Source organism: Photinus pyralis, unplaced genomic scaffold (genome assembly GCF_008802855.1).
Source record: "Photinus pyralis isolate 1611_PpyrPB1 unplaced genomic scaffold, Ppyr1.3 Ppyr1.4_LG4, whole genome shotgun sequence".
NCBI classification, from domain to species: domain Eukaryota; kingdom Metazoa; phylum Arthropoda; class Insecta; order Coleoptera; family Lampyridae; genus Photinus; species Photinus pyralis.
The window spans coordinates 33,312,819-33,338,855 of NW_022170511.1; the positions used below are offsets into that span (position 1 = coordinate 33,312,819).

The following is a 26,037-nucleotide window of genomic DNA, read 5'->3' on the forward strand; positions in this document are numbered from 1 at the left end:
ATGTTATGAAACCCCAGGAAACAGAAAGTTCATTTCCCTACAGCTGACATAAGCCAAGTTGATCTCAAAAATGTCCTCTTACGCTCTCAAAAAAGTCACAAGTTGCTTTCCAAGATCTTTAAGTTTTCCTTTAATTTGCTTATCAGTTTTTCCTGAAGGGTCTCTCAAGTTCCTCTCAAGTTTCTCTTTTAGGTTCATTTTAGGGCCGTATCCTGATCCTTTATCATTATCCTTCCCGTCAATGTCCCTCGCCCCTTCGTATCAAGTTCCTATTAAGTCTTCTAACATGCATTGTTCTTCTCAACTTCATCAAGTTTCCTTGAGCCCACTTTCACGTTTTCTTTAAATCGTTTCAAAGTTCTTTTCGAATTTAAGTTCTTCGCATATTCCTTTGGTACTCCCTCTAAGTTTCCCTCAATTTCTTCATACGGCGCTTTTATTTCTTCTCAAGTTCCTATTAAGCTTTCCTCCATTTATTGTAAAGTTTCCTTTGACCCCCCTACACACGTGTGCTTAATTTCCCAGTTCACGTCAGGCTTCTATGAAGTCGTTTTGAAGTTCTTCTCAAATTCCCTTCATGTTCCCTTCTTTCAATTTACTCATAAGCCGCCCTCAAAGTCCTCAAGTTGTTCTCTGGCTACCTAAAGTTCATTTTACACTGCCCTCACGTTTCTAACACATTCCTCTGAGGTTCCTCTTAAGCTCATTTCCTTTCAGATTTTCAAATTTCTACAATATTTGCCCAGTTTGTCTAAAATTCATTGTTCTTCTCACGAAGTTGCTCGTGAGCTTTCATCAAGTTCCTTTCAAGATCTCTTATACAGGAATTACTGCCCATAATTTTCTGTATTTATTTTTGCACTGCATGGATAGAATTCTTGGGGCCATTGACCCATTTCACAAATCGTGGGGGATTGGGGTTATTTTGAGATGGGTTTGGTTAAAAAGTATACATTTACACTTTACGTCGAAAATCAACTCATTTCCCTTTCTACACTTTTTAAGATATAAAATATGGAAAAATATATCAGTTTACCTCAGCTTCATCTAGCTCAATGCCTTTCACACTTTCTTCAAACATCCCTTAATGTCCTATTCAAATATCTGTTAGGTTTCTCTTAAGCTTTTCTGAAGTTTCCATCAAACTTCTTTCTTCTTCACCTTTCTGAATTCCTTAAACCAAGTAATCTCAAACATCCAAGATTTTTTCTCCAACTCCCATAAAATTCTTTTCAAGTTCGTCAATTTTTCCTAAAAAAACATTCCCTTTAAGGTTCAATTTGTCAAACTCTTATTCCCATTTTTTTCTTATGCTCCCCTTCTTTTAAACCTCTTCTAGGGTTCCGCTTAATGGCCTCTCACCCCTTCGTCTAGTTTTCATTACCCTAAAATGCATTATTCTTTACTTAAAAATTTACACCCCTGACGTCAACCCCCTAAGTAGGTTTGCCGCCCCTTTAATAAATGAATTGAACATTGGGTCGAGTGACACATCATTGGAAAAGGCTCTTAATTTTGCATGCAATTCAAAATGAGCATAGCTTTATTTATTTATAAAGAAACAGATCCAGCTAGTTAGACGTAAAGTGCACTTTCCAATGATTTATATTAAGATTTTAAATTTTCTTTAAGTTTGACCCAAATTTTAAATCAGCACAAAATAGCACCTTTACTTTCAATAATACGAAGTTATCTATGAAATCCTGTTCTCGAATTCATAAATGTCCTTTTTTTAAAATATTGTTTGAATTGCGGTAAAAAATGCAGGAAGAAAATTAGGATATTTCCTACGTTCAATCTTCTAGTCTAGCGAATGTAAAAAAATGTATTTATCCGACAATCTGCGTATTTTTCCGTAACGGTGTGAGATCGAAATGCGGTTTTTCCCACTGTAATTAATAGGTACCTAGTAATTATAGAGCAGATAACAATACAAAACATTTGACAAGAAATAATACTTTTTCCCTATTTTCGTATGAAACTTGGAAATTATGCATTTTTTAGATATGGCGTAGTAATTTAAATATACACAATTTTCTCCACTTTACGCCCTTTTGGGACCAGAGTTTATTTTTCGGCGGTTTCAGCAGGAGTTTCTAGGTCCCAAAGAATCAACCGCAAAATCTTTCCTTGGTTTTCGGTAATAAGTACTTTGCGTATACCTTGGAAAGAATTTGCAACTGATCCAAAATAAGTCGGAAAAAATTGATTTCAATAAATACACTGACATCGTGAATAAAGTATTATTTTCAATAGCACGAAAAGTACCTCCATTACACTCTTTTTCATCCATCGTGTCAGAGTTATGAATTATGATCCAAGTTTGTGAAAGTGAAAATGCCTTAATACAGAGTTGTGTTAAAAATATTGAAAAGAGAAAGATCTTCCAGCTCTCATTGCATTCATAAAATGTATAAATTCCAAGCAGCAGCGGTTCGTTGAAATAAAACAATAAGCAACACGCACAAAAAACACACAAGAAATAGCGTGTGACATGTGTCATTAAAATGTAAGTCGTTTACTGTCTGATGTGTATAACTAGAAAAGCCCATGTATGAACAGTAATAAAATAATAGAGGGTCTACCTCGGAACCTTGGGACACTTGAGATGGGGTTTCATCGAGCGATGTGACTGTTGAAGAATTATAATAAAAGTTTCCCGTTGATTTATGAGTGGAAGAGGTCATTGCAAACCGCCGCCGCTTTACTATTTCCGAGAAGGACGCATATAAAAGGATTAGATAAAAGATTTGTTTTACTTTTATAATTCATTATACAAAACAGCTCGTTCTGCCAGGAACACAATACGATGTAATTACGTTATATTCCCATTCATGGTTTTAATTTACATACATTATATGCCCTCGAAGCTGCACGGTGTTATTGTGAGCGCCGAAATGTATACGAAATTTTCCCATTAAGTGTATAAGCAAATCAGAAGATTTGTGTTCTTTACGATTTCGTAATTGTGATTATCTTCCAATTCAATGGAGCTGATTTTGAACAGCTTTAACTTATATTCCTTGAGAAGTACAATGCATTGTTCTGCCCACCGTTCGCCCATTATTTATGAACGTAGGTACATTCTGTCTTAGATGACATATGTAGACTGTTATTGCAGTTTGGTTAAGGCGTACTAGGTACAACTGTGATGTATTATTACTTAATGCTATTCTACATGGCAAAGTCGTTATGGACGTAATTGATAGAAATTCTACGCGCTCAAGCCTATCATTTTTCATGTTCGTTTAGCTCGGTAGAATTGAGCAATTACATTTAATGAACCGTTAACCGATAATTTGATGTCACTTATTAACATTTAGTTTAGGTTAGTAAGTATAAAATAATTATCTTATTGGGTATGGAGGTGTGAACTAGTTTGAAAGCCGCATTACGTTTACTTTTATTGTATAAATGTATACATTTATATGTTAACTTACTTCTATAAATTTCTAGCGCTAACGTATTTAGTTGCTGTTAATTGCCATAATAAATGTTATTAAATTACTATCTTGTATGGTTCTCACAGAGTGCATCGTTAAAGATTTCTCTCCAAATTTCTATTTCTATAACAACGCGATATGTGGCTACTGACTTTGAACTAGTCATATATTAACCAGAACCACCCACTCAAAATATACTCATAAACCCTTCTATTAAAGACATCTTTAACCACAACAAACACTTTGCAATACGTTTTTTTGTTAATCCGAGAGGGGGTGGCATGGCAGTGGAATCGCGAAGAGGGGGGGTACCGTGTTTGAATCGGTAATCTAAAGGATCGATTCCGTAAAAAATCAGCCTTTGCTTGATTTTTTAATTATTGATTTATGGGAACAATTAGTCTCCCGACAACACAATAAATTAATATTCATGCAGATGAAATTGCATTTTCCTTTTATCTCGTTCCGTTTCCCAAAATGTTATTATTTCACAAAAAATGTCCTTAAATTCCACAATTTTTTTTATCCAGAATTTCCTTTATTTTCCCAATTTCGTTTTCACTGTCCTAAATTGCAACAATTACTATATTTATTATTTTTTGAATTTTTATTTTATTTCCTAAGAATTTCCTTTTATTTCTTCAGAATTTCCTCTTGGTCCCATTATATCGCTTCCAGAATCCAAATCTTCATTGATGTTTCCCCAAAATTCTTTCGTATTTCCGCAGTATTTTCTTAACATTTCCGTTTATACTGACAAGGAAAAATGATAAGAATTCACTTTTAAATTTTCCAAAGATTCTTGTATTGACTTAAGTGTCTCCAATTTTTTAAAATGTGGCTATTTATTTCTAAAAGTTTCCGTTTCATTTTCCTAGAATTTCCTGCCATTTCGTCGAAATTTCCTAGTCACCCTATAGAACCCAACAGTTTTCTTTATTCCCCTATTTATTTGCGAACAAACTGCTATAAAGTTTCCTTATGTTTGCCAAGAATTCTTTGATCATCATTTCCTCTTATTCTCTCCGTCTTTGCTTCTATGGAAGATATCATACTTAATTTTTATTTTCTTAAAATTACTAATCTTTTTTCCAGAATTTTTATGTATTTCCCTAGTGTTTCCATCATATTCTCCCAAAAAGTCCTCAAATGTCTCGTAGTTTTTTCTAATTCACCTGAATTTCCGTACGCGATACGAAATAAAAAATTCTTTTCCCTTCCCAGAAATTCCGCAAATTGATTTTCAAAGTTTTCTCCTATTTCCTAATTAATTTTAGTCACCTCATAAGAATTTGCCAACTCGTAAGTTTAAAAAACAATTGTTTGACTTTTTATTCCATTCTTTCATTTGATTATTTTGTTGCTGTTGATTATTTCTGTTTGCTGAATCTATGCCATGGGGTTTTAATTTTATTGAAATAAAGATTATTATTATTATCTCCCAGAAATTGATTTACCCATAATATCTTTCGTTTTTCCATTTTCCCAGTTTCGTTTGCATTGACATTGACAAATTACCACAATTTCTATACAAAGGAAGTAATAACAGTCTTCAATTAACACGTACCTTATTATTTTCCCAATTTTCTCTTCCTTTCCACAGAACTTGCTCGCATTTCTTCAGAATTGTCCTACTTAATTTCCTCTTGTTCTTCTATAACCTCTTACATCACTTTAAAGTTCGTCTGTTGTTAACAAAATAAGTACTGGTACCGGCAAGTAAGAAGACTATTATCGTATACTAGTAATTGCACCTACTTGTGCGCCACGGAGGCGTAATAGCATAGTCCGCTCTCGCCTTCTTATGTGCCGGTACCAGTACCAGTATTTAAGGATTTTCCAAATTCATGTTTCCTTCGAATTTCTCTAGTCCCCCCTTATGCCTTCAAAGGTTCCGCTTATCGTGGCAAGGTAATTTCCTAAAAATTGACCTTTAATTTTTCCAAATCTTCTTTTCTGTATTGACCTTAAATGTCTCCAATTTTATGCGAATTGAAACATTTCTTGCCTTATCTTAATTTCTACATGAACTAACGTTTCCTTCCCATTTTCTCTTCCCCATAATTCCCTCTTCTTATCTTCTCAAAATGTCCACTAACATTTTCTTCTACTTAGAATTTCCTCGAGCTCAGAAATTTTCCATAGTTTCGTTCAAATTGCTTATATTCACCGAGAGTTTTTTTCGTTCCCCCCCCCCCCCCCCTCTCTCTCCTACATTTTCTTACACCCTCATAAATTTTTTCCAAATGTTTTTTTCTTGTTTTTTCTTAAATTTGATTAGTTTTTATACGAAAGTACTATTTGATTCAAAACTGCCTCCTTCCTTGTTTGGGCACAATTTTCGCCCCGTTTCCCTCAGATTTTTTCCACATTTCCCATGTATTTATTTAAAATTTCCATAGGTTTTTTAAGCTCTCTCTCAAAATTTCCCAAATTTTTCCGTGTCTTTTTGAGCAATCTTTGAATACAGCTGAGGTATCACCGAAAAACTGTAAATGTCAAATTTCGTTTTCATTTTGCCTATCTTAAACGGTCGGAAGTGGACAGTTCTCGTTAGCACTTTCTGTGGACACTTTCTTTCAAGGAATCTGGATCTGTTACAGAATTTCCATAGCGCGCTAGATGTAGAAGATACAGGCTACTGCTTTTTTATGTGGGCGCCACATTGGATTTTTACGGAATGAGAATGGGGCACCAACCAGAAATGCATCACCATCATAGCCATGCCGATTCAGCAAGATCTAGTTATCCTGATTTTGAAATGTTGTCCTCTATTTCATTTCGTAAAAATTCAATATGGCGCCCAAAAAAATAAGAAAGTAGTAGCTTGTAGCTTCCACATCTAGCGTGCCTTGGGAATTATGATTACAGATTCAGATTCTTAAAAAAAAGCCCACCAAAGGTGCGAAAGGGAACTGTCCATTTCCGACCGTTTAAGTAAGAAAAAATGAAAACGAAATTTGACATTTCCAGTTTTTTGATATTTCAGCTATTTTCAAAGACTTTTCAAAAATTTCAAATGCTTTTTTTGGTCGCAAAAAGGAGAAACTTGGTCCCCATTTAACTTACACTGTATCTCTCACCGTTGCGGAAATTCCAATGGCGACTCACGAATTTGAACCACTCTGTACGATGCATTTCCTCAAAGTATGCTCTCTCTTTGCAAAAATTTCTTTCTTATTTCTCCAGAATTCCTTTGTCCACAAGATGTAGTTTTAAATAATTTTCTTTGGGACCTCTAAATAGTTTTTTTAATAAATTAATTATGATTTTACATGTGCTTAAGACACGTTTTTGAGAAGAATCGAATGGCTTTAAAATATACTCAAAACAATCATCAATGTTTCATTTTCAGTTGTATCTTTTCACTTTAAAGTGTAGTTAATTATGCTCTTACATGTAAGAGCCTTTTTTTCTTTTCAAAAATGTATAATAAGTGGGCTCAATTCCTCTTTTTTATCTTATATTTGATAGATAGGCAACTATTCCCCTATTCAATCATCGTAATTGGCGTTTTGTAAATGGTGTTTTAAAAACCTGTTTGGTTGACAATATCACTCTCACATTTTTATTTTATTATACATATTAAAGGAAAACCTAACGAAAAATAGAATATTTAACAAAATAATATGAAACCGACTTAAAGTACGTATTGATCTGGTACCTTTCCAATTTTCTTGAAAATGGTTACTATACATGGTTATGAGGTGGAGCACCATCTTGTTGAAACATTATATTATTTCTCTCTACTAAGGGAAGATCATCCAGAAAGTCTTCAACTCGGTCTTCAACGACGACCCGGTTTATGATATGGTATCTTTGTGAGTTGAGTTTCCCTTGTAGAATAGGCGGGCTAAAGCGAAAGAAATTACTTTTTGAAATATCAGTTGTCATCGTAAAAAAAATGCAAGAAGGGTAGACAAGGCATTTGTTTTTTTTCTCAAAATTTAAAAATAGTTTTAGTGGCGCCTCGGGGCAAAGTCATATTTTTGATTTGTCAGTAATAAGTGATTGACCTTACTTTTGAAAATTGGTCACTATATTTCAATTTCCAACCACACCCCCGGAACAAAGGGTATAATTTTTTTCAAAAATAGAAAATGCACTGTAGAGAAAAAACTGCTTTTAATTTCGATTCGATACATTTTTTGCTCAGATTAACACTTTTCGAGATAATCGCCTGCAAAAAATGGCGCTGGGCTCATTTTTCTCTTCGCGTTGAAAACTATGCTTATTTTCCAAGGTCATTTACGAGCGTTGGTTGGGAGATACGCAAAAAACACTAAGAGACATTTTTCATAGAGAATTTAATGAAGAATATAAAAAGTCCTATAACTTTTTTTCGTAAAAGTTTCGCGAGGTCACGATTGGGGGTGGTTTTTTGGACAAAAGAGGATGAAGCTCTCACCGGAGAGGTGGGAACTCTTCGAATCGGTATTTGGGTCCCTACTGAGAGTTCATAACCAAAATAAGGGGTGAATTTCTGTTTGTCCACTATAGTCCTAGTCCTACTCCTAGATATTCCGTATTCAGCTTCGATTTGGCAACTTGATACATTGGAATTTACTTCTATGTCTCCATTGACCGCAAGTCCCCAACAGTTACCTAATCATAGCACATTTGTCCAATTCAGCGTTCTCATGAAAACCGGGATTTAGTTCAAAATTGCTTGCATTTAAATCTTTCTAGATTTCAATCCGACATTTTTACTTAAGACCACAATTTCGTGAAGAAAGCTGTCGAACGCATTGGAAACGAGGTCAATTTTGTTTGGCGATAACCCTTTACCCTTGTTTCAAAAGGCAATCGCCAAAGTGGCTTGTATTTTTTAAGAAAATCTTAGGTGAATGTGGTCCTTTATATAACGTTACTGAATCAAGCTGCACCTTTGCTAGGGACGGTTGTCGGAGCAAGTCTGCGTCTGTGTCTAAAAGCAATTAATGGTTGTCCGTAATGTTTAATTAATAAACGTAGTAATTTGTTTAAGCAAATATGACGTACAAACGTAATCTTATAATGCATGCGCAACGCATATACTTACGTATTTCAAAAATTAAAATTACAATCTTTTCACATCTCGGACAAATTGTTATTTAAGTCGAATCATAATTACAAAATTCCTTTTTACATAAATTCCTTTTCAAATGCATCTCTTTAACCGTCGTCGTCGTCGCCGTAATCATTACTTTAATAAATTATTAAACTTACGATGGGAACTCCCATTTAAGTTGTATAAGACGACATTTACAAAGTATTGTCCACGTTTATTATAATGCATACGTACTTAGCGATGGGTGTGTGTCATTAATTAAATTATGCGCGTATTCTTTCGCGTTTTTAAGGTAAAAAGAGTGCCCCGGCGCAATTAAAATTCCGTCGGGGAGACCTGTAATTTTGAGTTTCCTATTTTTACGCTCCACAAAAGTGATAATATCGCCGGCAGTGGATCATTCTTAGTTAGTTCACGTTCAAACAATGTGAGAATTTATGTCCACCATTAAGTGAAGAAATACGGAAAAAGCGATTTAGATACAAACTGGGAAAGGCTCCGTTCCGAACGGGTCAACGCTTTATATCTCCCTGAAAATGAATCTACGGTAAAATTGCATTATTGCCCAAAGGTTTACATTGTACAGATTTACAACGGCGCGCTGTAATTAAATTAAGAGATCTATTTTATTATTATTGCCCTGCCATAGACATAAAAAAGTAGCTGGTTTTGCCAACAGTGGTTAAATATTATATAATTGCAGTTTTTACTGACATGAAGCGATTTTACCTAACGGTGCTCTGTCTTAGAAAAAATATCAAAATGCCAATGTGATATAAATTAAAAGATTAATTCCGTTTAAGCTTCAAGAACTATATTTTTGACAGCTCCGTTACTGTTCCTTCTTATTTGAAGATAGTTGAGGTTAATGTAAGTTGCCTCATTACTTAAGCGCATAAATACGCGTGTATAATTTTATTTTGCATATTAATTAGTATAATTGAAAATTAATTTTCCCGACGTGCCGTAAAACTTGTATTACGTACATAAAAACGGCGCCCCCTGCATTTTGAATTAATTTAATTGTCGCGCCTTCTTTCAATAATGGAGCTATTATAACAGTTATTCAAAAAATCGTATCTAGGCATCGCACTTATCTCGATCATCGCCCTGTCCGAAATTATATGCTAATTAACTCAATTTTGATTACCTTAAATATAATCAACCTTGCATTAAGGAACGGCTTTCCGTCCTTGATCACAAGTGCTTAATGGGATTATTGTTTTTAAACGGCTACAAAATGGAATGTTGCAAAAAGAGGCTGATCGTACTGATTCTTATATTTTGCAATCATTTTTGGATCAGTTAACAATTAATCTAGAGACCTACCTGAAACACGTGAAAGTTCAAAGCATTGCAATACGTTTCGACAGTAAGGCACCATCAGTAAACCAAAAAAATACTCATTCGGATTTAGTTCCTCACCTTCTATATTTCGATACTTCCAAGTACCTACTCCAGAAAGTGCTCGAAAATTGCAATAGTGCTTGGAGCCATTAGTGCGCGTAATTTTTTTAAATTTTCTTACCCACAGTAAAAATTCGTGACCGATGTCGAAATGGAAAGGGTTTGAGTTTACAATCAATTGTCACGAAAAGCAATTCGTTCATTACGACCTTAATAAATAAATAATTTCGAGTTTGTTATTAACGTGTTGACTAAATCATTTCGTTCGTGGCGGCAATAAAAATAAAACGCCGCAATTACAAATTAAAACCAGAAGAATTGCAATTATAAATTCACGACGGAGCTGTCAATTTATTATAAAATGTGATTTCATAAACCAACCTAAATTGCAACAAATGAAGTGCAATTTAAAATTATTGTTTGACTGAAATTTATGCGCGCGGGGTTTTATTGCGCACGTTGTAATTACAATAATTAATTTACGGCGTATGATCGTGAGATTTACAAATTTTTGCTCGAAGGACCGTTATGAATTCTAAAATTTCAATTCGGTTCTGATATTACGTGTATGAGGTTAAAGACCGGAGTGGGTTCATAAATGAAAAACATTAAAATCCCCTTAGCAATGCTGCCAAATGTTCAATCACGCCCCCTTTATTTAACTTAGCATGTAAGCTTTTAAAGTCTATTAAAAATTGATTTCGTGGTACAAGGACCGGTATGTGTCTGATGTTGTGCTGCAGACAGATATGAAACATTAAAAATGCGAAATAATGCAATTTCGGTCGGGGGATTAGCATAATCAGCTACCGAGGCGAAGTTTGGGCAGGCACCCATCTGCAAACAACACATGTTTACATGATACATGAATATAAGCATAAAAATATCTCCTTACTGATTTAGATTAATATTAACATCTCTAACAAGTAAAGTCACGGCGTGCTACCTGCCCGTCCAGGCGGCGTGTAAATCGCAAACAAAAGTATTCGGTATCTATTAACCAAACAAATTAAATTATAAGTTATTCCGAAGGCGATCATAATTTCTTATGATATATGTCCGCAATTCAAAAGCACCATGGCACACACGGTAGGCGAATACAAAAGGTTGAAGTTTGATCTTGCAAAGGGCAACTGTACTGTACCGTAAGCCATTTGTCATCCCGGAATGAAAATCGCGCAAATAAATCTGTCCCATAACTTTCAAGACGCCAAAACAACACGACACTTACAAAAAACTTTGTAAGTTATTGCTTATTATAACCGCAACGCACTTGCACTTATATGCATATATGAAGGTGCAAACCGCAAGAGATCGGTTTCAAATGTGTTACTACAAATCGAGAATGGATCTCGCGAACTGGTCAAACTTTGCTTACAAATCACCATTTAATATTAATCTTGTCATCATATGGAAACTATTATGTGATTAACTTGCCCTTTAATAAAGCAGCGCCACGTCTTTTGCACATGTAGTTTGGGTTCAGAAAACAAACAAAAAATTAGTGCCAATAGCTAATCCCTGGTGATACATGGTGAGGTTTAAGACTCTCCCAACGACCCAAAATCACTTTGTATTTTTTATCTTAAAAGTTTTTAAAATAGGTATATAGGTGATTAATGGACGACCCCAAAGTAGCCGCTTTTTATGAGAACTTATGTTTCTGTCAAAGATAAAGAAATTACTATCCATGTAGACCTACTCCAGTGCTCAAATTTTATGACACCGATTTCCTTGGAAACCAATAACTTTTTTTTGTTGGTAATAATAAACTTCTAAACTGATGAGAGGTGTGCGCCTTATTAAAGCTCCCAATATTTTTAAAAACTAAAAAAAGCCGGGAACCCGATAAAAAACCTACGAATCAACCTATGAAAAAAACAAATTCCATCAGATTATTTTACCCCAAAAACCGCTTTGGGGAAGTTTCGTTGGCAAGTAAATTATGGATCATAAAAAACGCAGAATGGCCAAAGGGTGTATTTTTTTACGAAGGATCTACGATAACAACTTGAAGTTATTGAGCTTGTCTGGTGCTAGAAAGAGATTTAGTCCGGGAAATAGAGACTGAAAATGGACTATTTCCTGCAAAACGAGAACTAGTATCTGGTGGTTAAGAATCCAAGTTTTCGACCTCCCACTCCTTGTGCTTCCCCGTACCACCCTTAAAACTAAAGAAATTTGGTTGGTTTTTTAGTTTTTCAATCATATCTTTTTAAGGTTCACTTTACAAAAAAATATTGTTATCAGAAATTGTAGACTATAAAATTGTACACAGAGGATTAGAAAATATATGTAATAAGCGAGGAGGGGTGAACCACTGGTGAAGTATGGTGTACAAGTATGATGAAGTCCGTGAAGTTCATATGAAGTTTTGGTGAAGTCCATGAAATATTGGTGAAGTTCGTGAAGTATTGTTGAAGTGCGTGAAGTACTGATGAAGTCCGTGAAGTATTGATGAAGTCCGTGAAGTATTGGTGAAGTTAGTGAAGTTTAAGCGAACTATTGGAAAAATGCATGAGGTTGTGGCGAAGTTTATATTCAAATCCCTTAACAAAAATCGTACGGTAGTTCAATTCACGGTTGTAACCACTAAAATTCGAGGTAAAATTAAATAAATTTCTGCGAAATAAAACTGAAAGTATAGATTAAAAAATCTATGCTGAAAGGTAAGTTTTTTATCCGCAAAAGTATGGCATTTATTTATGAAAGACTTACCTATGCCCATTTCTACAAAACAAAAGGACAGTTACACAGGCGACAGACGCCCTGATGAGACAGCGGACTCATAGACGTACTGATAGTCCTTGCGTCGTATTTATGTGTAGGTACAAAGATCGTAAATTGTTTCCTTTTAAAAATTTAATAAATCCTTTCCTTTATTACCATCAGGTTCAGGTAAAATAACACTTTTATTAGGTATATTAAAATAAAATCGACAGACGGAAAATTTGTCACGTGGATAGCGGCTTTTGTTTTCCTTAAAATTTCAGCACCCTCCACAACTTAGTACATCAGCCCCTTCCAAATCAAGTTTCTGGCCACGCCATTGAGTTATTTACGACTATAACGTCAATCCCGAGGTCAATACTATCCCACAAACAACACCATTAGCATAATTCTTGAAAATAATCCCCTAAAAATGCAACCTGTTGTAAAAGGATTAAGAGTTGCTTATTGGGTTCAGCCTGGTAATATGTTACAATACCTTTTACAAGACCTAAGCAATATTTTCCCGCTTATTTTGTTTGTTTGTTGAAATGAAATTTTTAAAAGAAGAATTGGACACCTTTATATGGTATAGAGCCAGATATCCAATCTGTTAATAAAAGATATATTTTAACAGGACCCATTACATTAATAGGAAGTGAACCATTTAGTATAACTGCATAGGTAGGTATAACAGAAATTTGAAGCTTATAAAATCTTAAGTATAAATGGTGCACAACTCCTGTGCAGATAAAGATAAAGGGCCATTTTTTAAACCGAAATAGCTTAGTAAATGGTTGGGTTAGAAGGTAGTAGCATGTTATCGATATTTACTTTCTTAGTAGATGATTGATGGGAGGACATTGAAAATCCTCCGACACCCCCGATTGATTTTGCCTTTGAAAGTACTTTCCTCCGATTAACCGTTTTCGAGATAATCGCTCAATGGATATATTTCTTTAAGATGTCCCAATCGCCCTTTGTGAGTACTCTTCCAACAATCTGTTGTGGAGATATAAGGGGATATATCCAATCACGGTAAGGGATCGAAGAAGAGGACTATGGTTGGTAGAAATTAATTCCTTTCGTTGAGACCTTTAATTAGAATATCATGAAAGATAAAATACGCCCCCCCCCCGCGCCATGAACTGAACTTGAAAAAGAGTCGCGCGGTAACGTTATAGTTTGTGCAAACCAATTTATTTCGATGAGACCATGAAAGGTGGAACGGGTGTTTACCCCCGTCCCCCCTCCCCATTTTCAAAATTTTTACTGCACCACTAAAGCCATGCGCCAATTGATTGCCGTATGTAAAAGTAATGCACGTTTTACTTTTACTTTCAAAAACAGCATCTCAGGAAATAATTGATGGAGGCCACCTCCCTTAAGACAGCGAAATTTGATTGCCGTGTGCCACACCTTCAAGGTATAGGCTACATATTGCAAAAAATTCCAGGACTCTAGGACCATTCCCCTAAAAGTAGTTCAAAACCGCAGAAGTGGGTCCGACGGGCGGGCAAAACTCAAACAAAAGCCCATTTTTTTAAAAATTGCTTTAAAAAATTGATTCATTTCAATTTCGCCTATGTACTTACCTCTATGTATAAACAAAGTATGTTTTTATTTTACTTTATATTACCGTTTCGTTTTTGTTATGCCTCTATTATCATTTATATCAATACATTCTACATCTTTTACTGCTTTGAGTGCTTTGCAAGAACTGTAGAAAAAAGGATGGGATTTTGTCCAGTGCAAAATATCAGTGAAATTCATAAAGTATCAGTGAAGTCCGTGAAGTTTTTGGTGGAATACATGAAGTGTCGGTGAAGTCCGTGAAGTTCGGTGAAGTATTGATGAAGTGCGTGAAGTATTGATGAAGTCCGTGAAGTACTGATGAAGTCCATGAAGTATTAGTGAAATACGTGAAGTATGAAGTTTGGTGTACACGATTTTGCCTAGCGATTTACCCCTCGGTAATAAGCGTTGTACTCTCTGACTAACTTATCATTCGCCACAAGAGCCTTTAAATATCTACCTTAATTATAGAGATAAAGTACCTATAAAATTTGGTTAAAACATCTACATAGAAATTTCAGAATTCTTAAAAATATAACCAACTCTCAGGCACTATAAACATTTCATAAAAAATTAGTGTATATCAAAGTTATGTAGAATTTTATAGTCTACAACTTCTGATAACAATATTTTTTTCTAAAGTGAACCATTAAAAAGATATGGTTGAAAAACTAAGAAACCAACCAAATTTCAGGGATTTTGGCGGTGATACGGGGGAAGTACAAGGGGTGGGAGGTCGAAAACTTAGATTCTTAACCACCAGATGACTGTCTATACTCTATGACATGCAAAAAAAATCGGAACTACTTCTCATTTTGCAAGTTAACACCCTCTATTCCCTGGACTAATTGGAGTAGTACGTTGAATGCTCATTTCAAAGGCCTCCTGGATCCCCCCGAAATATACATTGCCGTTTCCCTAAGGTGCGTTCTACCCAGGGTTCTACCTGTGACACACTGTATAATAATAATAATAATAAGTGCCATTTATTAGACTTCTAAAATAAACATAAAGCTATATAAAACGGTAAAAAAAACTATATTGTAGCCAGAAGCCTAAGAGGGCGAAGTTCAGATGTTCAGCATGAACATGTGATACATCTGCTCTACCACTTAACCCTTAATATCTTAGCAATAATACATTACATTACATTACAAAATATTCTTTAAAATCATAGTAGGTATATTAAATATGAAAGCGGCCAAGCAAATCATTCTTATTATCAGGTCTTCGGGGAAAACCCAAAATGGCGCTGAATCGGAAGAATCTCGCGAATGCAATAGTGAAATTAGAAAAATTATTGAAAATCGGGTATTTCAGATGTTAATGTAGGAAATTATGAAGAGAAACACCTCTAACTGCTTTTCTATCGATCTAATACAAAATGAAACTCAAAAATTTTTTTCAAGTTCTGAAACGTATTTCAAATATCTTTCCAAAATTAAAACCTCAAAATTTGTTCTGATGAAATGATACAGGAATCATCGTCAAATTTCTAATTAATTTAAAATCTTGTGTCTCTATCAATTATCTTTTTTATCGTTCGTTTGTGTATTTTGAGAGCCTGAATTGTATCAAATTAAACTTTAAAGTTTTTACCAAAAAACAACACAAACAAGGTCGGTTGTTAGCTATGTCACCAGGAAATCTCCTTCACCGATACCTTTTTCGCCTGGAAATCCCAGGACACTACTTTGCAGCACAAAACAAGATCACTCGCATTTACACTACCTGAAAATTCCCTTCACCAAGGCCACGAACCAAAGGTGCGCACACCGGAGGGCGTATTGGCATTCTGTACTATTATTCAGAGCAGCTCTGGTCTGATTCGCAGTATACTATGGCTTCACATTATGCGCAATTTGATAATACATTATATACTGCGATTCAGAGCACCGATATGGTTTAGAGTTCTGAAACACTGTATATAATGGGTTTCTATAAAACACATGATACACTTACAAAAAGTGTTCCCTTTGCAAGAAAAAAGCATATTTTTTGTTGTTTGTGTGTAATCAAGGTTCTCAAACTGCACTAAAATGATCTATAAAGAGGCATTGGTTGAAATGTGCCACGAGAATAAGTTTTCAATGATCGTATATATTTGGAACTAGTAGAACATGGATTTAAAGCGAAATTTAAAAAAGCGGGTGAAGATATTAACAGTGTTTGGTGCGACAAGTGCTTAGCTGATTTTAGTAATAAAACAAACACGACACCGAGCACTAAACCATATCGGCGCTCTGAATCGCAGTATATAATGTATTATCAAATTGCGCATAACGTGAAGCCATAGTATACTGCGAATCAGACCAGAGCTGCTCTGAATAATAGTACAGAATGCCAATACGCCACCGGAGGGGATAGGGTGTCACCCTTCGTCAAATAAATTGCATCTATCTATTCCCCTTTTGTTAAAAAAAACGTTTTTGGAAAATCTTTGAAAATAAATCAGATACCTACCTATTACCGAAAAACTGAAAATGTCAAGTCGTTTTCGTTTTCCTTGGCTTAAACGGCCGGAAATTGAATTTTTCAGAGAATCTGAATCTGTTATCAGAGTTTCTATATAACACGCTAGATGTAGAACCTCCAGGCTACTACTTTTTTGTTTCTTAGATTGAACTGTTACGGAATGAGGACAAAAAACAACTTTCATTTAAATGCATGGCCATCATAGCCATTCATCAAGCTCTAGTTACCCGTGGATGTTTTATTGAGAAATGAATGTGAAACGTTTGATTTTGCTTGTAAATTTAAGTAAAAGTAGTGGAGGGAGAGGGAGAGTGTGACACATTATTTTTTCTCTTCTTTCTGATTCCGTAAAAATCCAATATGGCGTTGGCGCCTATAAGAAATAAGAAACTGGTATCCTGCAGCTTCTACGTCTAGCGCGTTATGGAAATTCTGATAACAAAAAAGTGCATTTCCGACCTACGCACCCAATATTTTCACTTCGAAAAGTTATTTGTGCGTGCTGTGCTGGTTCAAGTTAAATACGATTTCCCAGCTAAACAAAAATTTCAAAGGCGACTCGACAGCAACTCATTTTTGATCGCATAGTATTCCCTGATAAGTGTGGAGCCGGAAGGAGAGAATACGCTCACATATTTTTCGTTGACTGTGCCCCTTTTTTATTCTGGTCTAACGAGCGAAAGCATAAATGACGGTACTCAGAACCTATTAACTACGAGAGCGCGGACTGGTATTAGGGATTGAAATGGACTACTCTATTGGTCCCACTGAAAATAATAATAATGCCTGTATTATAATAGGTGTAGTTCATCCTGGGCCTGCTTCTTACAGAAGACCTTACTGTCGGCCGTAGTACACAATTTAAGACCAACCCAAAACAGTGTAACTTTCTTTGGAACACTTCCAAGGCATATTCATGAAATGAGTCAATTATAAGAAGAGAAATTAATGAATCCTTTCGGCTAAGTTAATGTAATTGATTAGGAACTTGTAATTAGCAAACTTAATTCGATTTCCGATTACAAATAATTGACATCCGAACGCATAGTTTCTTTCATTAATAGTGAAGCACATACACAAATAAGTCCGTCCCTGATCAACGCCCCCATTTGTTGCATTTATTCATGTCAGATCACATACAGATTTATATAGGATTATAGCTACTTGCAAATATTATATCTCTAAATTAATTAATTTTAATTGAAAAGAATTTACATTGTAGTGAATTATTCATATATAAAGGTTATTAAACGCCCTTAAAGGTTAGATCCTCTAATGGTCACTAAAATGGTGCGGAGGTAATTGAAAATACTTGGAGAGGAAAAATTTGCTGGCTAATGAAAAGTCTTAGATCTTAGAGACCAACAATCTCCTAAAAGTTTTAGGTGGTCTTAAGTTTCATACATCCCTCAAAGGTTCTTCAAGATTAATAAATTTTGTGATTTTAAATGCTCTAAAGTGTCATAAAAGCTTCTCGGTGACTCTTGATACATATTGGAACTTGCTCAAAGTTCTTGAAACCTTTTGAAGGTTAGAAAGGCGAAAACCTAGAGAAGCTCTTGTAGATACTTGGAGGTTTTTCAAAACCTTTAAAAGTCTCTGAATACCGTTAAAGCTCCTTTACTCTCAAAAGCTCTTAACGTCTCGGCGAAAAAATTGACCCTGTGTCTTTTTTTGTGAAACTTTTAATGCCACAAACAGAGAATCTACCTACGTTTGTTTCTGAAATCTATGGTGAAAGCGAAAAGTTTGACTTTTTGGGATGTTATCAGATCTAACTACTCAAGATGGAAAAGAAGGTAAGAACTGACAATTTATAGATATTATATCATATTTTTCAAATTTTTGAAATGACATTTTCTACTGTCAGCTGCTTTCATTGATTGGCATCGGCCGCCTTAGACACCATGGATACAGTAAACAAAACAAAATTTCCATGAATTCACGGCCTCCTATTTAAAAATCTCAGACATGGTCGTGCCCTAAAAATATCTAAAATAGGTAGTTTTTACTTTTTTCTATCTTACATGGATAGTAAGATGTGATAACGTCGCAAAAAGTTTTCGTAAGTTATGGCGTGTTTTTTGTTGTGACTAGGGATGGGCGATAACTGTTTTCACCTATCTATAAGTATCGGGTACTTACCTATCGATATATTTTACTTATCGATATGCCGATAATTATCGAAATATCGATAGTTATCGATATATCGATAGTTATCGATATGTCGATAGTTATCGATATAACGATAGTTATCGATATTTCGATAGTTATCGATATTTCGATAGTTATCGATATTTCGATAGTTATCGATATATCGATAGTTATCGATATATGATTACTATCGATAGGTATCGATATATCGATATGTCGATAGTTATCGATATGTCGATAGTTATCGATATGTCGATAGTTATCGCTAGGGATGGGCGATAACTGTTTTCACCTATCGATATAAGTATCGGGTACTTACCTATCGATATATTTTACTTATCGATATGCCGATAATTATCGAAATATCGATGGTTATAGATACACCGATAACTATCGAAAGATCGATAACTACCGCTATATCGATAAGTATCGGTATATCGATAGTTCTCGTTATGGCGATACCTAGTTTTTAATATATAGGTATCGATATAATATTACCGATAATTTTTTTGAAAGCGTGTCTAAAAACTGCATGAGTTTACTTTTATATTTTGGCGAAAGAGCCCGACAAGACAAGAGGGCTCTTTTAACAAAATATGAAAATAACCGAATGCAGTTCTTGCAACTTTATTGGAGTTACCATATTAACTGTGCAATTATCGCAGGGCTCTTTAGCTTTCTACAATGCAATTACCGCTGTAATTAAGCGGTAATTGCACATCTCATTTGAGAGAAATATTCGACGTATCGATAGTTATCGACAGGGATAGTTATCTTATCGAGTTTTATTAATAAAATCCATTTTCCGGTTTATTCTCGTGTAAAGTGACTATTAATAGTTACTCGACGTTTCTTTGCTACCTTTATCAAGAGTTTTTTTGTTAGATTTCGTAAATGTCAATCAATTGAAACTGTATATCTAAATTTGAAGTGTTCTTAGCTTTTTCTGTTTTTTTGTGACTGGTCCTCTGTAACCATCAATCAGATACCGATACATAGGCCATGATTACACCCTTTGATTGTCTTCTTTATTTTATCTAAAGAGTAGCCATTTTGATGCAACATTTTGTTCAAGTTTTTGAAGTGCTTCTTTTTTTGAGCAATCGTCAGTAAGACGAAAAGATCTATTTTCTAAAGATTTTATTACTGCGTTTATTTGGCATGGATGATGATGTGACGTAGCGCTTCTCTTGAGAAAGGGAGCAAAGTTAAGTTTCCGAAACTTCGAGCGACTAAAAATAGTAAATTTACACGAGAGTAAACCCGAAAATGGATTTTATTAATAAAAATAGTAGCGCTCGTTGAAATCTCAACAATAACATAATTTTATCGTACCAATAGTTATCGATATATCAATAGTTATCGACATATCGATCTATCGATAGTTATCGACATATCGATATATCGATAGTTATCGACATATCGATATATCAATAGTTATGACATATCGATATATCGACATATCGATATATCGATAGATATCGACATATCGATATATCAATAGTTATCGACATATCGATATATCGATAGTTATCGACATATCGATAGTCATCGACATATCGATAGGTATCGGTATATCGATACTTATCGATAAGTATCGATATATCGATAGTTATCGATATATCGATATATCGATTTTTTTAGCTCTATCTATTGTTATTCGATATATCGATAACTATCGATACCTATCGATATATCGAAAAAAATTCCCATGCCTAGTTGTGACTATTGTAGCACAAAATTCTTTAATTTTTAAACTTTTGGATCTGGTCCTAGCCCTCCCCTTTCATCTACTAATCAATGAAACGATTTTATCAGATTTACAATAGGTAACGCTGTTAACAGTTGAAAACCGGAAGTTCCTTACTACGGACAATTTTCATTAAATAAGTGATCAACATTTTATTGCAAATTACATTTGTTACGTTAATTAAGAAACCGATTACCTTAACGCTAACTTCACTACATCCTTGATTCCCATTAATTATCGACTGAAATGTGATAGTTGCATAATGAGTTAAAAGATGCAACAAAAACCTACCTGCTTTGTTGAACAATTTTGCGGGAAACGTACCGATGCGGCGTGAATTTGTAAATGCCATTAGATTTGTTTTAATTAATTACTACGTTGAACCGTGGAAGGAGGCAACATTAATTTAAATTGGTAAACGCTCCACGTGGGAATATTGTTACAATTTTTAAATTCACACCGCAGTTAATTAAATTATAATTGGACGTTTCTATGTTACTAGGCGACAAACCTCATTTAAACATTTTGCGAAGAATTGGAAACTGACCATAAACTATACCAATTAGGAAAATTTAGTACTAATATAAACAATATATCACGCGATTATGGATATACTAATAATATTTAGCGGAATAAAATCTACATTTTAATGTCTGTCAATATGAACAATGTTAGTAATAAAGTTATTTTTATGGGTTAATCTGCAATAAACTGCAATGTAGCCATCGGTGAAAAAATTATAAAATTGGTCATTCTAAAATATTTTTATTGTACGCGAGTCGAATAAAATTGTTTCTTTTTTTAACTTTAATGGCGCCTTTCTAACATTCTTTGATGTGTACCATAAACATATAACTATAAATTAATCGCTAACGAACAAAAATTGGTTTATTTGTGCGAAATGAATAATTTTCTCCTCTTATACTAATTCCTGACAGTAGGTATTTGTAGTATTCTTTCTGTGTTAATGAATTTTTAAAGTCATACCTAGTAATAAATAGCACAAAATTGTGACATGTTTCATAGTCTTTCATTAGGAGTGGAAGGTAGACTAGGCCCGTTAGAAATTTTTCCGCACCTGAACCCTAGCTTTATAACCAATAATAACGAATAACTGTGAATGTTATGAATATCATAAATTACGGGTGTGAAGTTAGTTCAAATTTAAATTTTATAACTGAAAATGCGAAGTTGGTTAAAATTTGAATTTTCAACGGAAGCACAGATTTAGGTCATTTTTGGAAGTAGTTTTGTTATAATTAAAAATACTATGTACCTACAAGTGTACAGCTCCCCTTAAACATCACGGTAATACAGCTGGAAGTAGAGGACTAAATTCTCCACGAGTTTTGTCTGAAACATTTTTTACATTAAACAAATGGTTTCAAAGCTAATAAATTGTAATCAATTGTAAATTCAAGGAAGAGATAAAAGAAAAATTCAGGAGCGGTAGAAAATATTCAAACCCATTCGTTATTTCGAAATTAAAGGGTCCATATTTTATGAATAATAACACTTCTTTAGTAAATTAAAGAAAACACAATTCTACGTCGATCAAAAGATGAACAAACAAAATCAGTCCAATAGAAAAATTTTTACAAGCGACCGAAGAAATCCCTTAAACTCCCTGTCATTACCTGGAGATCCACGGAAATCTTTGGCTAAATGCTGGCTAAGGAAAAAAGTGACTTATCGCTACATGGCTAATTTGTGTACAGTATCCTGATACATAGTGAAGTAGAAAAAGTCATGTCTGTTAGAGAGATCCCGTGACTTAAGTTTGGGAGGGGTGGTCAAATAAATGTCAAATTTTAATAAAACTGCCAAATTTCTGACTATATTTACTTCTGGCACCTTTATTGTGAATCCGACGCAAAAAATGGATGATACTTTTTTGTGCAGCTTATCAAGGCACATCTTTTTGTATTTAACATTTTTCGCTATGAGGATTACCAACTTTCTGAGAATAGTGCAAATTTAGAAAAGTTATAAAATGAATTCAATTTGAAATTTCTCAAAAACTAAGAAACTTTTTTTGTAAAGTGTCATGCCACATTAGCCAGTGTATGCGAAAAAAATTACAAACATTTTTTTAAATCCGTTATGGCCCCGTTAAACTTTTAACACCCTCAAAACCCTGAAGATCGTAACGGATCGAAACCAAAATAGGTCGTTTGCGATTCCCCATGCAACCCTATAACATTCCAAATTTCATCAAAATCAGTTCAGGCGTCATTGAGTTATCGTGTTCATAATATAATTGAACCACATGCATAAAGTTTAAAAGCGCCATAACAAAAAAATTTTAGTATTCATTTTTGTGCACACTGGCCAATACAAAGTTCTACAAAAAAGTTCATTACAGTTTTTTTGTGAGTTTCTTAGTTTTTGAGACATTCTAAATTGAAAAGTTAAATTATTTATTTTATAATTTTTTTAAATTTGCGCTTTTCTCGAAAAGTAAGCACCATAGCGAAAAATGTTAAATACAAAAAAGATGTGCCTTGATAAGTTGCACAAAAAAGCGCCAGAGGTAAATATAGTCAGAAATTTGGCAGTTTTATTAATATTTAACCACTCCTCCCAACCTTGAGCCACGAGATCTCTCTGGCAGACATGACTTTTTCTACTTCACTATGTATCAGGATACACAAAAAATCAGCAATGTAGCGATAAGTTACTTTTTTCCGTAGCCAGCTCTCCGTTTATCTCTGAAATCGGATAAATCCTCAGACATCCTTTCGAAATTTTATTGAATTCTTCCCCATGCTTGGTTTTGACACTCCATTCTAATACTTTACTACCGTCGGCACCGCTTTCATATACAAAAAAACCTACGCTTCGTCATACAGGTATTATAAATTAACAATATTGGCGATTGTTATATTTCAAATCCTGCGTGGGAATATTGAGTAAAACAATTAGAAGCTAAAGTTTATTTTTGAACGAACCAAAGAAAGCTACGAGGGCTATCCAGAAAGAAACAGACGTTTTGAAATAAAAAATTAAGAAAGTTTAAAATTTTTTATTTCAAAACGTCTGCTACTTTCTGGATAACCCTCATATTTCAGTGACAAAATGCAATTGGAAGGTAGATAAGGAAAGTCAGATTTTGACTGTTTCGATGTGAGAATGAAAATTAATTTAGAACCTAATCTCATGGGTTCACATGTCATATTTTATCAGGTACAGCAAAACCATTATTTGAAAGGTAAAAGTGACCGCACGTGCAGATAAGCGCATCAGGTGATTACTCTCTACCTGCTAACGTTACCGCCCCTCCATAAAAAATATAACTTATGACCAAATCATTCGATCGTGTTAACGCGAAGTGCATCTTGTGCGGAATGGTTTCCAAAAATTCCAAATGGTTCGAAGTTCGAGTGCCTAGTACCGAAAGCAAGAAAGCTAAGGGTGAATCTTGACAAACACAGATTACAGGTACGCGTAAAATGCAGTAAGTAATTTGAATTTTTACATTTAAAGATTGGGCAATGGGCATACAATGCAAAATGATTTTGGAGTTGGACAATATGGTGAAGTGTGACTAAATGTTGTGTATGGAAATTTACCTCCACACATGTAACTGTCGTTAGTTTCAATCAATCATTTTCCAAATCAAACATTTATACACGACAATTACAATCATCTTATCTATCCGAGTCTTAAATTGGAAACACATGTGTAGTCCATTGCGTCGGCCGCGTCGGTATTTTAAACAGGTGTTTAGAAGTCTGTTGATAATTTCATTCTTAACAAGAACCACAGTTTACTAATTTTGAATTAATTTGATACGAATGAACCTTCGCAAAATGAAATGTCTTGAAATCGAAATATGCAACTCAAGATAATTGTGTCACCTCACGCCTAAAAACTGTACGAAAAGGGTAACTAGCAATTTCATTCTTTCTCTCTGTATTTATGTTAAATCCGGGACCTTATTAGAGGCATTTAATGGGTCCAAAAATTCATTCAATATATCAACGTATTCACAAACTTCTTTAAAGTTGAAGAATCGAAAAGTGCATTTCCATTTTTCGCATATACAGACCAGATAATTTTGTATTGAACTTGTATTATTACAATGAGTGTTTAATGGTATTTGTCTCGGCAACCACGACAAATGGAACGATTGAACTTGCGGCTATTATACCCAGGTTTAGGTAATGCCTTTCTGATCTCTAAATTCCTACCCAAGGAGGTGATTTTTTGATCTCCAACCCTAGGGATGTTGTAGAGCACATTAGAAATGCTGTAGAAAATTCAAGTTCATTAGCCCATTGTGCAAAGACGTGGTTTGGGTAAGTGAAACATCTAAAACGACGGTTTTAGAGATGTTTTAAATTTCGAGGGCTATTTATCAAATCAAGCTCATTAAATTTGATATGAAAATTAACTAAAAATACTGTAGTTGAAGCGTGTTAGTTAAGGAATTTCGGAAATGAAATTATTATGGTGGTATCGCAACCACAAATGATGTCATTTGGGAATAGAAGTTTTGGTGTGTTTTTTAAAAACAAGTACCTTACAATTTAGAAATAACTTGAACAAAAGACGTGGTTTTGGCAAGCATTACACCCAAAACAAGTTGGGGGTTGCTGTTTTCATGACGCAGCACCTTACAATTTATATGAAAATGAACTACATTTTCGCTTGCAAGTTATTAGATAAGGGGTAAGGCGGACTGACCTTTATGACTTAAAAGTCACAAATGCCGCTGCTTAGTGGCATGATGGCAGTTGCAGTGAAAGGGTGGTGGATCTTGTTCATTCCGACTCATTCAATAATTTCCAACAAATTTCAAAGGTCCAATTTTAGGTTTTTAGTACTTTGTGAACTACAATCTTTAGGAAGGGGGTAGTAGATTTTATCGTTTCTTTAGGAGCCACACAGGACCGTAGCCAGGCCGAAAGTGAAGGTAGGGCAAACGGATAGTAAGAGTGGGCAACTTTTCACGCCGCAGACGAAAATTATGTGAAATTTCAAGGTGAGAGCAGTTTAAGAAAAGTTATAAAACTACTAGTATGATAAATACTCAAATTTTAACAAATTCACGGCAGACATGTGGACAAAATCCACAGTGCTCCAAGAAATTAAGTTATGTTAAGCATTTGTTAAGCTAAGGAAAAATAATACTATTTTTGCAGTTAGCAACACAACTTCCCCACCGTTAAGATCTGGATGATCACTTTAAATAAGTTTTCCTCAGTGAATAATATCGACTTTTTTCACGATCCCCTAAATGTAATAATAAATCAAATTTGATCTTAGGCCCTAATGTATGTTCAGAGCCCCAGTGCCATAATTGGAATTTAAACGAACAAACACACAAATAAATAAAATGTGGAACGATGGGGAATTTCTTTAAAATTTATTGTTGAATATTTTTATTTTAAAAGGTCGGGCAAACATCCTTAAATGGACCTTGCCACACCCTGGCTACCGGCCTGGAGCCACAACGTATTAAAAAAAGG

The 26,037-nt window shown here is 34.5% G+C and overlaps 1 protein-coding gene and 1 long non-coding RNA gene across 3 annotated transcripts in view; one reads left to right on the forward strand and one right to left on the reverse strand.

Moving 5' to 3' along the window:
- LOC116168644 (cadherin-related tumor suppressor-like) overlaps positions 1–26,037 on the forward strand; it is a 119,577-nt gene that overhangs the window by 40,127 nt on the left and 53,413 nt on the right. The window lies entirely within an intron of this gene.
- Positions 7,176–20,930, reverse strand: LOC116168649. The gene is made up of 3 exons (XR_004144805.1): positions 20,855–20,930; positions 20,760–20,804; positions 7,176–7,296 (listed from the first exon to the last, which is right to left on the reverse strand). It is a non-coding gene; the product is annotated as an uncharacterized LOC116168649 (long non-coding RNA).